General features: G+C 39.7%; 1 protein-coding gene across 1 annotated transcript in view; it reads right to left on the bottom strand.

Annotated features, from left to right (window-relative positions):
* Positions 1-14,408, bottom strand: part of LOC109030423 (uncharacterized) — a 167,354-nt gene that overhangs the window by 147,989 nt on the left and 4,957 nt on the right. The window contains exon 2 of the mRNA XM_072304207.1: positions 7,942-8,221. The gene's annotated coding sequence lies outside the window, so the exon portion shown is untranslated. The remainder of the gene's footprint in view (positions 1-7,941; positions 8,222-14,408) is intronic.

Raw genomic sequence — 14,408 nt, 5'->3', positions numbered from 1 at the left:
AGAGTCTGGAGTCTAGATCCAATGTGTTTTTTTCCCCAGTGAGTAGCCGAAAACTGAATGATTTCGTCTCTAAAAAATATTGTCCCTGGTTCCCACTTAGACCGAACTTGAAAGAAATCGTAAGCTAAAGCCTCTTTTCTCGTTTGCGTTTCAGGCCTGGCTCATAATTCTGATTGGAGAACGATATGCGGGTTCATCGTGCAGACGACATTATCGACCAGGAGTAGTGTTGCCAATTTAAGGAGATTTACACGATTTCACACACTTAAAATCGTCTTCTTCTCGTGATTTCTGGCAACCTTAATCGGAAAGGGGGCTGCGGGGGAGTCCTCATTATCGCTCGGAGATGCGGTAAAATGAAGCACCGAAGGAGACGCTCCCAATTAGCATCTAAATTCGAGGGGGTCTCGAGTTTTGAGTCGCTTTTCAGACGCCGCCGCCGGAAAACTTGGTTGCCATCCCACCGGTTTCTCACGCTTATATACTAAGAAAAATCGTCGTATCAACTCATGCATATTGCCGACTTAAGGTGATTCGATGGACGCCATATTTTGTGTCAGAGCGGCATGCGATATATCGCATCAATCGCAGATCGCAATTCTGTTGTCAGGAGACTAAAGCACTCGCTTACCAATTTTAACAAAGAAATTCAACGTAATAAAGGCGTGGTTTATCGCATTCGAGTGCAGTTTCGATATCAGTATGCCTGAGCGCCGCGCCGCGGCGTGCTACCAGCACGAACGCGCGCTGGCGCCTACAAACCTAACAGGGATACTCCACGCATTGCGCAATGCGTGAAGTATCCCAGTTAGGTTTGTAGGCGCCAATGCGCGTTCGGGCCGGTCGGTGGCACGCCGCGCCGCGCCGCGACGCGACGCGCCGCAGGTGAAGCGGCAAATGATAGAAAAGTCAAAACGCTTTCACCTCAGTGCGTATGCAACACGCACATCCGCGGACCCCTTGTAGTTGTATTCAGGCGCCATAATGAAATTAATTTATTGTTCATCGCATACGGCACTGACTAAAGGCGCTTTGCTACTTTGTATTGCTTATTAACTTAATTCCAGCGTTGCCTCTTGCACTAATGACGAACGCTATTACTAAATTCCATCATATTGTCAATTTTCCGAAAAATGCATTGATTAATAAATGAAATACAAAGTTGCCGGACCTCGAAATTCGAAGATATTACCGTCAGATTTTACCATATTTCGTTTAATAAAAAATGAGGACTTCTTTACTCATGATATTTTTTTTATTCAAAATCTTAAAATCAAGAACCTACTGTTTCTATACGTTTTATCGCCCACTGAGTCTATTGCAGAAGTCTTGAAACAATTTCATGAAGTTTCACGAAATTACATCATTAAATTTTATTTCATAAAGTTTCATGAAATTTTGCATCCGACTATGAGGAACGGCAATCCTAGGTGCATCGTTCCTTTATTGATTTACAAGGTTCCTTTTGATTTACATGGTTCCTATTCCGTATAAACACGTCCACTTGTAAATGGACCGCGTTTAGCATAGAGAAACCAAGCCACATCAGTTATTGTCAAATATAACTGGGCAGTTTAATGTTTGACAAGAGAACGTTCATGCGCATTCCTGTGAAAATTTTAAGAAATTTCATTCGATATGTAGAAAATTTACTGAAATTTGCATAAAAATCCGCACAACCGGTTTCATGTAAAAAATTAAATTTCCCAATTAAATTGGCGATAGTTGATGTGGCTTCCTTCCTTTCTACTTAACGCGGTCCAAATACAGCTTATGCATGAGTGAAGATTGTATTGCGCACACACAAAAAAAAAAGTTATGTTGATTTAACATTCTGGATGTAAAAGATTTGTGCGAGAACTTACAAAATGCTGATTTACACGATACAGCAGTTAGTTTTACATCTCGACATTGCTAAAGTAACGGCTGTAGCGGTTAATTCAGCATTTTGATAGTTCTTGCACACTTTTTTCACATCCAGGATGTTAAATCGACATCACTTTTTTTTTGGTGCGGTGACACTTTAGTCACTTGCGGCTTTCAACCTCCCATTAGAAACGACGCTCTTCACCTAGTCTAGCGTAATGCATCACATCTCCTGGTACACCTTTTTTCATGCAGGTAAAATCATGCGATTATAAAATCGTAGCAAAAACAAATTTAGCACTAATGGGAGGAAGAGTTCCTATCATCTTCGAGCGGAGGTTTTTACCTTCACTCGAAATATTCTCACCCTTTTTTAAAAAAAGGGAAAAATATTTTCATAGTTCACTGATGGAACGATGAAAAATTTACGATGTGAACTCACGTCAGCGAGGATGCAAAATATAGCACGTGGTTTCTTGGTTAGGAATTGAGTTGAAGTAACTTCCTGCCGACACGCGAAGATCAATACGTGAGCGAGAAACGACATCAAAGCAGCCGTGAATGCCGTGATGCATCTAGAATTCTAGATCGGAAGTTATGAAAAACCCCGTGCCTTCCTCCTGTAATGAGGTACACGAGAGGATGCGAATTTCCACTACGTCTCGCGTAATTAAATCAAGTCTGGTTTTATGGTGCCGTCAATTTCAATATTCTTCCATCTCCTATCTTACCGATTTCTTTGAAGTGGAAATGAAGCGTCGATTTTATCATCCACTTTGTCTTTACCTACATGCTCTACACAATACCACGAAAAATCTATTATAAGTTTTCATTCTATGTAATTATTTTTCTTTCAAACAGAGCCACTAGACAAGGTATGCGTCGAAGCGCTGCGCAACATATTTTCTCTTCAAAAAATCATAAAGAAAACGGAACCCACAACGGTTAGGTAATCAACGAGGGAATCAACTCCTAAATTGTTGTAAAGATGAAAATGTTGACAAATAATATTGGTTAAATGAAAGAAGTACGAATAAAATCAGTTTGTATAATCTAATTGATATTTACAGGCTCTGTATGAAAAATACTTGCTATTATCTCGTCATCGCCCGGCCAAAGTAATACGAGCGTCATGCGACGTTTCAAAATTTCCGCCGCCATTTAATTTTCTCACAGAGAAATCGTTCACCGAAGCTGTCCGAAAAGTTCACTGAATTTTCTTTGTGCTGTTGATAAAATTCAGTGACATTTTCAAACAGATTCCACCAACAATTTCTCTGTAAAAAATAAAATTGCGACGGAAATTTTGAAACGCCGCTTGGCGCTTTTGATACTTTGGCCGGAAGGTGACGATAGTTTCTCTTCAAAAAATCATGGTGAAAACGGATTACACAACGGGAAGTCAGGAAATCGACTCCTAAATTGATGTAAAGATGAATGTGTTTACAAATAATATTGGTTCAGAAAAAAATACGAAGAATATAATTTTTGTAAAATATAACTTCCATTTGCTCTGTATTAAAAATACTTGTTGATATTTCTTTCAAGAGTTGGTTTCCGAACCTCCCATTTTCGAATCGTTCAAATCAAATCGTTCAATCGAATCAATCAAATTCAATGTAATAAATGCGCGGTTTTTTTTAGAGAGAAAATATAACTCTCGATACTGATATCGAAACTGCACTCGAATGCGATATTTTTCCTCTGAAAAACCACGCCTTTAGTCCGTTGAATTTGTTTGTCAAAATTGGCAAGTGAATTCTTTAGTGTACTGACAAAAGAATTGCGATCTCAAAACTCGAGAAAAATGACGAGTAGTTGAAAAAATGGAACTAATCGATGCGATATATCGCATGCCGTTCTGACACAAAATATGGCGGCCATCGAATCACTGTTAACTCGTTTCAAACCAAAGATTGAAAGGTCATTGATCCTTAAATGACTCTGGCGTCAATTTTGATACAATAACCTACTTGCCAATTTTTTACACTGATAAGGCAGGTCGTTAACCTTTAGTTCAGCCAGTTACACAGTGACCAATTGTTAAAACTAATTCATTCACCTTCACTTTCATTCTTTTTAAATCATTCTCATTCAGCGGCAAATTTTGAAATTAAAGCGCATTACGTCATTTGCCTTCACTTTCATTCTTTTGAAAGCGTTCGTACTTGCTTTGACTCACTGACCTACTTGAGTCACACAAAAGTATAAATCGAGACCCTTCCCAGTGACCCTTAAATTCAGCTGACATAATGACATGTCGATCTTTCAAACCAAGGAGGGTAAGGTCATTGATCCGATCAATTGATACAATCAAATCATTGATCAATTGATCCGGTCATTGATATTGATAAATTAACCCACTGACCAATATTTACACTCATGGCAAAACAGGTCATTAACCTACAATACCTGATTCGTAGAAACAGGAGGCATAACAACGAACGTAGGATATAGCGCCTGGATACGACTATTCGTGTTCCGGAGTTGTCCGCGTTGCATACGCAAAAATTGAAGGCGTTTTGGCTTGTCCTGCGCGCACAGTGAGATGCGTTGCGCAGAGAGAAAATATCGCATTCGAGTGAAGTTTTGATATAAGTATCGAATGCGATGTTTTCTCTCCAAAAAAACCACGCCTTCATTACGTTGAATCCCCTTGTTAAAATTGGTAAGCGAGTGCTCTAGTCTCCTGACAACAGAATTGTGATCTCAAAATTGGAGAAAAATGACGAGTAGCTGAAAAAATGGAACCAATTGATGCGATGTATCGCATGCGGCTCTGACACAAAATATGGCGTCCATCGAATCACCCTGACGAAAAAATTCCTGAAAAGCGTCCCTGCTGAAATTCATCCTTTTCCGTTCCATCGCGAGACATCCACACGTCACGCCTCGTCTCGCAGAAGCCCCGAATTCGCAAAATCCGCGGGAGAAATGTGAAAATCAAATAATTCTCTTTCTAAAGTCACTTTCGGAGGCTTCTCCGGCATCTTCCACTCAATACCTTTCTGTTCCATGAAACTATAGAACGCCGAGGCGAAGGCGCTGTTCTATTTCGAGCACCGACATTCTGTGGCATCATTAATTAAACCGAGAGGAAGCGTGGTTTCCGCGAAGAAAATTGAGGAAATTCCAGCATTTATTCATGTTTTGAGGACTTTCAAAATTCGTCTTCAGCGTGGGTGACTTCATCGATTTTCATTCAATCGATGTTAGTGGGCCAGCACTGCCGTGCTAAAGAAAAACGCTGTATGAACATTCGAGGGTTGCCAAATTTCGTCCCATAAAATGTTTATTTTTGTGGAAACACATCAATTTTTATCCTTGATACTTTCAGGAACTTGAGAAGGAATTACAAGCAAAATTACATGAAAAAGTGAAGGGAAAATATCGATAAGTCTACTGAGAAATTCATATTTAATCAAAAGAAATTTGGCAACGCCCGAAGGTTCATTCGGCGTTTTTCCTTAGCACGGCAGGGCAAAGCTGTGTTGAGGAAAGATGCCGAATGGGTATTCAAAAATCGCCACTTTTCGCCGAGTAAAAGATTCAATTTCTATACACATTATGAATATTTATCCTTGAAATTCTCAGATTCTGTTGATTTAATTGTGAACACCATTCTCTGAAAAATTGAAAGAAAAATGTTTGCAGGTTTCCTGAAAAATTCATGTTTTTATCAACAAAATTTGAAATTATCTCAAGGCTTTGCAGCGTTTTTTCTTAGCCCGGCAGAGCAAATTCATATCTGTATGATTAAAATAACAGCTCAAAATGAAGCGATACACAATGAAGTAGTGCGAATTTCGATAGAGCGTCCCATTTAGAGCTTCTATTTTGAAGGACTTAAACTGAGAAAATATTTATATATAAGACCCCGCGTTGCTATCAACTGTATTGCGTAAAAGATACTTTTAGAAGTTAATACGCAGCGGGCTGATTGTTGAATTTGATAGAGAAAGCGATAGACAAAGAAGACAAAGGGAAAATAGGGCAATTTTGTCGGTGAAAGCGGGTAGTTACAATGGACAGAGGAGGTAAGTAATAGAACAACTAACGGCTTCCTCAGAGAGACCCTAAAGTCAGTCAATCATATTTGTATTTTCTCCCTTAGTTTATGACAACCACTCGTTTCAACAAATAGGATAGCTCTATTTTCTCTTTGTCTCCTTGGTTTATAGCTTTGTCTATCAATTTCAATAATCAGCCCGTAGATACGCCGAATGATGACTGACGACCAAAAAATTAAGCAATGGACCATCAGATGAGGTACACCATGAAGAAGGTTCGGCTTAACACGAGGGATAATCTGCATCGCAATCAGCAAAAAGGAACCAGCGCGATTTCAGTATTCCAAAGTCTTACAACTTCCATTTTTCTTTCAATAAATACACGACAAGTATGCAGTATTAAAATTTACACTCTTATTTTTCTTTAAAATTAACAACTGTTTGGTGGGAAGAAAAAACTATTTGTTATTCTGGGAAATTTACTAGATAATGGAGATGTTGCGTGTGTGCGGAATTTGCGATTTGACTTTTGATTTTTACGTAAAAGTTCGCGAGAAAAACGATGGTGCCACTGGTTCTCTCTGAAATCAACTCCCAAGTTCAAAAAAGCTCTCAAGTTGAGGCCAAAATGGAGGGGATTTCCATCAAGTCAGTTAGGTCATCCATTTAAGTCAGTTATAAACTGATCTAGAACGAACATAACAATTACTGTCATAATAATAGTTATATTTTCAAGATCATTTTATAGAATTTTTATATTTTATGTTGTTGCTCACGGAGCAGGTATGCATGAATGTTGTCATAAATACATATTTCATCAAGGGAAATTTGGCAACTCTCGAACTATCACACGGCGTTCTTCCTCAGCACGGCAGATTAATTGGGCTGCATTTTATTGCAATAAGGAACTGCAATTTATGGGTCATGCATAAAAACACCTATCTGGCGTAGGCAAAATAATTGCGCGGATGTTGTTTCTGAAATGAGCCAGAAATTGAAGTTTCTGATTACAAAATGTGGTCCAATTCATATTTTGTGAGAGACCTATCGGGTGGGACTGACCCAGTGACCCACAGACCATTTCCCTTTCAGTTTCTCTTCGGAAGAAAAGTTATATGATTATTGCGGTGACCCACTGACCATTTTTTCAATCAACAGGTCAATAGTAACAAACAGCCCACATGTTGGTATCGGTTGCAGGTAGAAAGGTCAATGTCCCCTACACTCAGGTACTTTCACCCTGTGACCCACTGACTGGTTTAAAGACATGATGCGGAGGTCATTCACCTTTCAGATTCACAAAAGAGAATGGAGATGTTGCATTTGTGAGGGATTTGCGATTCGACTTTGGATTCTAAGTAAAAGTTTGCAAGAAACACGATGGTGCCACTGGTGCTCTCTGAAATTAACTCCCGAACTCAAAAAAGCTCTTAAGTTGAGACCAAAATGGAGGGAATATCCCACGCTATCCTGAGAGTCCACCTCTACATCAAGAGAAACTCTCCATGTAAAGATAGGGAGCAATTACATTAGCAGTGATGCCGTGTTTTCAGTTTTGGAGTCTCCAAATAAAGTGGCAGCCCTGTCAATGTATATGCTCCCTATCTTTGCATGGAGAGTTTGTCTTGATGTAGATTTAGACTCTCAGGATAGCGTGGGATATCCCCTCCATTTTGGCCTCAACTTGAGAGCTTTTTTTTTGAGCTTGGGAGTTGAATTCAGAAAAAACCAGAGGCACCATCGTGTTTCTCGCGAACTTTTACATAAGAATCAACAGTCAAATCGCAAATTCCTCACACGTGCAACATCTCCATTATGAAGAAGCAACGTTTTGACAACATCGTTATCACGCTGGTTCCTTTTTGGTAAATGCGATCCATCCGAGAGAGTGTTTTTCTTTATTTCAGAATTTTGATTTCTTGTTTGCCGGAAAAGAAAAATAACCACGCATACACCCGTGACCCCCCCCCCCCCTCAAAAAGGAAAACAAATAGAAAAATTAAATAAAAATCCGCGGACGACCCTCTTGGAGAAGCCGGAAGCGGAAACTGGGAGGGGAACTCACCTTCGGTCGCTGCGTTCACGTGGAGAGGTTGAACCCTTGGCCGGAGCGACAACCCCGTCTCAACCCTCCGGGGGGCGGGCGGGGGGACCGGGGGGCGACGCGCGTACTCCCGTGACCTAGTTTTCGTCCGAGTTCACTCCCATCTATTCACTGCATCCTCCCAGCATGGCTCCTTTTCCTGCTCAGAGCTTAGCCCCGCCAACGGGGGGGGGGATGAGGGGGGTGGAGGGGGCCCGCGGAACGCCTCGCGAACCGCCCGATCAGGACTCTTCTTGTCACCCTGCAACAAAATCATTTTCCCGTCAGTGAAATGGGTCTGTTACGCGCTGAAAAAATACAGCTAAAAAGCTGCAATGCTCTGGCTTAAAACAACTTCGACTATAATACTGCCGTGCTAGGGAAGAACGCCGTATGAGCCTTCAGACATTGTCATATTTCCTTCAATGAAAATGGAATTCACTGGGAAAATTTCGAATATTTTCAAAATTTTCAGACAATATTGTTCGCGATTGAATCTAAAATGTATGAAAATTTCAAGGAAAAATATGCATGAATTTTGACAAAAATGTATGTTTCATCACGGGAAATTTGGCAACTCTCGAATGTTCATGCGGCGCTCTTCCTTAGCACGGCAGAATAGGTATACATCTATGATTAACTCCACAGATTTCTGAACATTTACCGAAATGAACTACCGACCGATGAATTGTAAATTTCAATTGATTTAAACGGCCAGGAATAGAATCAACTTTTACTCCAAATGGACTGCATTTTGCAATTTGGAACTATAAATTCTAGCCCGGTTTAAAAACAACGTATGTGCCATTAGTTTCCCTATGCACATAAGTGTTTTCCTAGAAGAGCCAGAATATATAGTTCCAAGTTGCAATATGCAGTCCAAATGAGGGTACAGTTCAAGAATTGTTCAGCTGTTTGTTCAAGTATTATGTAACGCACTGGGGGGGGGGGGGGTTGGTTGGAGCCAGCGTTACGGTGCGTTACTTACAAGGAAGGGAGGGGACTCAAGCCAACGTTATACGTAAAAAATCCAACTCCGGGAGAAAAAACTTTGAAAAAAAAGTGCAAACAATTGAAAATCCCGCCCTTCCCAAACGAATCTTTTCGGCACGTGACCCAGTCGACGCAACGATCCAAATCTGAAAAAAGTCCGAATTTTTTAAAGCTGTTTTTTCAGCGTTTTCTTGATTTTTGTAAAATTACGGGAAGGGTCACGCAATTCAAAAAGAGGGCTGCGGCGTTACGGGGGGGGGGGGCGGTAAAAATCGGCGAGAGTGTATTATGTAACACTTAAACGGCCCCTACTAATATCCATAGCCAAAGTGCGAAACCACGTAGCTCCAAAGCGATGTTTCAAAATTTTCACACCTATTTGATTTTTCTCGCGAGCTCGTCGCCATCAATTTATAATATTTTCGTAAACAGTCAAAATTTAACTATCGCCCTAGGAATTCGGTAAAATGCCTCTTTGACTAATTGCGTGCGACTTATCACGAGGAACGAAGAATCGTTGATCTTCACAATTCTTACATAGAAATAAGAATGCCCTTAAATTAATAAACAAACGAATGAATAAAAATCATTTTCCGTCGGAGGAATGGCTCCGTTACGAATCGAAGCGACACACCTCATAGGCATCATGAAGGGAATCATTGTTAGTTCACGCCTCGCGCCATCGCGCCTTCAATTTTGCAGATACAACACGGACATCCATCAAGCACGAATAGTTGTATCTCTGCGCCGTCATCAACGCGAGTCCTGGCCTGCACTCCACTTACATATTGTGTTGGTTCCGTTTGTCTTATTTAGACCGCGTTCAGCGAAAAGGAACCAAGTCACATAAAATAAATCACATCACATGTTGCCAAAAAGAATCGTCGATTAAAATAATGAATTTTGACGTTTATTCTGTCACACTATGAAGAGATTGCTCCATCTCCCTTAGAGTCTTAGATTGCTACATCATTTTTAGGGGTGGCACGGTATCATAATAGACGTTCAGATATGGCAGTTTTTTTGGTTATAGGCCCCCCTTCATGGACAGGGGTGTAAGACCAAGGGAAAACAGATTTTTTTACTAGAATCATTACGCGATACCGAAAAATGGCAGAATTGAATTTTTTGAACTCCAGATAATATAAAAATTGCTTTCAATTCGCACTAAGTGTTTTTTCTACTTTTAAAGCGTGTACATACACATACAGATGGATCTCTTTATTGAGATCTTTCATTTAAAAAAAAGTTCAACTGAATTTGGAAAAGTTCAATTTGGTGAGCCGTTCAAAAATTGAATCAGTTTCTGTTAGACGGCGGCGTAAGTCCAAAAATTCATGAGCCCTAGCGTCCTGCGTGATCATCGAAAGCCAGGACTCATGAGTTTTTAGACTAAGAAGCTTGATCCCCTGTTCCTCCTCTATGAGCGGGCTTATCCAAAAAATCTGTCTTATTTGAAAATCTTACCGTATCACCCCTAAAAAGATAATTCATATCTGGGGGTGGGGGAGGGGGGGCAAATTACAAATATCCTCTTTATTCTAATAAAATAATAAAATCATTTTTAAGACGCTCTATGGACGGGGTAAAGAAGAAGAGTAAGACGGTCGAAAGGTCGAATTCCAGAGGAGGAATCAAAATTCAGGGTAAGGAGGAAGTCATTAGGAATATTGTTTGGCGGAATTTTTTGTTTGTTTGTTTTTTTTTTGTTTTTGAAACATCGTCTTATCATTCAATGAAAATTAACAGTCATTAACCGCTCATTAACCCTCAACGGGCGATTTTGACGATTTCGCTGGCCGCGAAGCGGCCTTTCGGAGAAGGCGCAGCGCCTCGGAGGTCGGGCTGCGCAGCGAAAAGGGGGCGGAACCCTCAACTAAGAAGGAAGGGCTAAAATAGAGGAAAAATCATAAATGGACGACGCTGTTTTGAAAGAAAAAGCTGCTATCCGTTACATAATATTTTTCTCCTTTCATCACATTAATAGACGCTTTTGTTTCCATATCAATGCAGTTCATGTGGAGATTTCTTCTCTTTGTTGCCCCCCCCCCTCTTCCACCTCAGTGTTTTTCTCCTTTTTCAAACGGTTTACGGATTTTCCCCCGAAATCACCTCTTATTGTCCTCTTTTTCCTGTTTACTCCCCCCCCCCCCCCCCCCCCGTTACCCTCTTCACTTTTTCGCAGCCCCGAAGTCTCTTGACCGCTAAAGAAACAAAACAAGGGATTCCCATGTTTTCTATACAACATCTCATTTTTTGGACATGTGAGGTCCCTCTACTTCAATAAAACAAAAGACCCTACACACACCTGGCTAATGATGTTTACGAAGGAATGCCCCCTCCCCAAAGTTCCGTAATTTCGGGATTCCTGCCACTCGAAAACAAAGAAATAGTTTCTAAAATTCATCCAACCGCGAGGGGTCCGCAGGGGGGGGGGGGGGGGGGCAACGGTGGCTACAAACCAACAGGTCACGAGCTTATAAAAAGGAAGCCCCACCCTTAGAACTCAGTCAGTGTGGATCAGTAAGCAGAGTGGTTCAATGGGTATACAGGGTAGTGGTTCAGTGGTTCAGTGCTTCAGTGATTTAGTGCTTCAGTGATTTAGTGCATCAGTGATTTAGTGCTTCAGTGTTAGTGCTCAGTGATTTAGTGCTTCAGTGATTCAGTGCTTCAGTGCCTCAGTGCTTCAGTGCCTCAGTACCTCAGTGCTTCAGTGCTACAGCGCAATTATGAACCGGAATCGCAACATGATTTAAGTATCTTATGCATGAGTGCATCATAATATCATAGTCATACTTACTATTTTTAAATTATTTAATCAGTTCACAAAACTTTCAAAATTTTACATTTTCACATTTTTATTTTTTACATTTAAATTTTATTATTTTTTACTTTCAATTTTCTTCAATTTTTAAATTTAATTTTTTCTATTTTTTAAATCTTTGGAAAATCCTACTTCACTTGATCTATATCACGTTCGTGCCAGTTTCATATGGACGTATTTCTGCCAAACGGAACCATGTGCATTAAGACATGAGCCCTGAGACCCATAAGAATAGATGCATGACGGGGCTCACGTCATGATGCACATAGTTCCGTTTGGCAGAAATTAGTCCATATTGCAGTTCCTCACTAAGCAGTATAGGTACTCGTATTTTATTTATTTATTTATTTTTTCATCGATGAAATCAATAATATTTCATATTATTCTCCCCAATTTTTTAATACTCTGTGGGTTAATAGTATATTAATTGTTTTCCTTCAATTTGCACAGATTTCCCCGCAACAAAACGCTGGAGTTTTGATGGCAAGTTCTTATTTGTGTAACTATCGGTGAAACTTTAGTTTGGGGGCTTCTCTCTTTAACCAGGGAAGTAGTTATCCTAACCCAACCTAATCTAACCTAACCTAACTTACTAACCTAACCTAACCTACTAACCTAAACTAACTTAACATGACAACAGACTCATAGTTAGGAGCCTCTAAACTAAAGTACAACCAGCGCCAGGCCGTAAATGACCTACGGTTTTTACCTTGTACCCACCAATTTCCCGGATATACTTGAGATTTTTCTAGAAACCGAAAAAATACTTTCTCCAAAAAAAATTTGGCACATAATATATACTTTAATTCACATTAGATCTTCATTAGCTTTGTTTTCTTAATTCCTATTTTTCTTCAGATCTTTCAAGAGGCTACTTATTACAGTATAAGTGCTCTCCCTGCATGTAATATGGTTTCAACTCATTCGACTGAATTGATTTTTTTTCTTTTAAAAGCTTCATGTAATTTTTCTTCCTCATTCATGCAATTTTCCTGAATTGGACGTATCTCTGCCGAACGAAAACTATGCGCATTAAGACATGAGCCCTGAGACCCGTAAGAATACATGCATAACAGGGCTCACGTCGTATTGCACATCGTTCCGTTTGACAGAAATAGGTCCAAGCAGAGCGGCTGCTTTCAATGCGTAATGTACTACTGATTTTACAAGTTCTAATTTTAACTCGACGAGTTCAGACCATCCTTTTAATAAATCTTCATCAAAACAAAAAATTCAATTGATTTGTATAACTTCCCAACTTAAGGTGATTCGATGGACGTCATATTTTGTGTCAGAACGGTATGCGATATATCGCATCAATTGGTTCCATTTTTTCAGCTACTCGTCATTTTTCTCCAATTTTGAGATCGCAATTCTGTTGTCGCAGGAGACTGAAGCACTCACTTACCAATTTTAACAAAGAAATTCAACGTAATAAAGGCGTGGTTTTTTTTAGAGAGAAAATATCACATTCGAGTGCAGTTTCGATATCAGTATCGAATGCGATGTTTTCTCTCTAAAAAAACCACGCCTTAATTACGTTGAATTTCTTTGTTAAAATTGGGAAGCGAGTGCTTTAGTCTCCTGATAACAGAATTGCTATCTCAAAATTGGAGAAAAATGACGAGTAGCTGAAAAAATGGAACCAATTGATGCGATACATCGCATGCCGTTCTGACACAAAATATGGCGTCCATCATTTGATGGACCTTCCACCTTAATGTTTAGTGACTCAAATTGATAAATTTAATTTATAATTACTTTCCTTTCATTTACTTACTTTCCTAATCACTTTCAAGAGTGAAATTTTTACAGCAATTTTTTTATACCTTAATATTTTTTCTTCTTCTTTACATGACTCAATCTAATTTTCTTTCGTTTTCTCTTTTTTTCCAGATCGGCAAGAAACGAGTACACTGAAGGCTGCTTTACTTCGATTCATTTTGCTTTCATTAGTATTTCATACACTTGCGCCTCATACTATTTTTCTTTCCTTAATTTAGCCCCCCTTGCACCTTTAATTAGCGTCCCTCTCCCCACTACATTTGCATTCGACTACATAGTGTGATTAAGAACTACTAATTCCGACTCGCTCACAAAAGCACTTATCTGCATCGGGAAATTATTAGCACTTTCGTTGTTTGTGAGATGAGGCAGAATTGGCAGTTCTTCATCATTGCAATATGTAGTCTAATTGTAAGAATCAAAAAGTCGCATTTTGATCACTGAATGGGTCAATTGCGCTGGTCACATAATCCTGTTTTGATGCTCGATTCTTGTAGTTCAGCTAAGAGATCTATCCAAACAGCAACTTTCTACGTTCAATATCACCAAGGTATTTCGCTTTAAACAAACTCGTTTAATGACGTCATCCACCGCAGTAGTGACACCCTTGGTTTCTTCCATCTTGCTTTCATCAGTCAGTGTGATGCACATTTTGCATTGGTTACTCAACGTAACTCGGATTTAAGCGAGGTGGAAGAAACCACGGGTGTCACTACCGCGGTGGATGACGTCATAAACCGAATTTTTCAAAGCGCGATTTCTCGGTTAATATTGGACATAGAAAGTTGCTGTTTGGACGGATCTTATTATTCTTTGCTAATCTACAAAAATCAATCATCAAAACACG

This window comes from Bemisia tabaci, chromosome 9 (genome assembly GCF_918797505.1).
Source record: "Bemisia tabaci chromosome 9, PGI_BMITA_v3".
In the NCBI taxonomy this organism is placed as follows: Eukaryota; Metazoa; Arthropoda; class Insecta; order Hemiptera; family Aleyrodidae; genus Bemisia; species Bemisia tabaci.
This window is presented reverse-complemented; position numbering and strand designations above follow the sequence as displayed.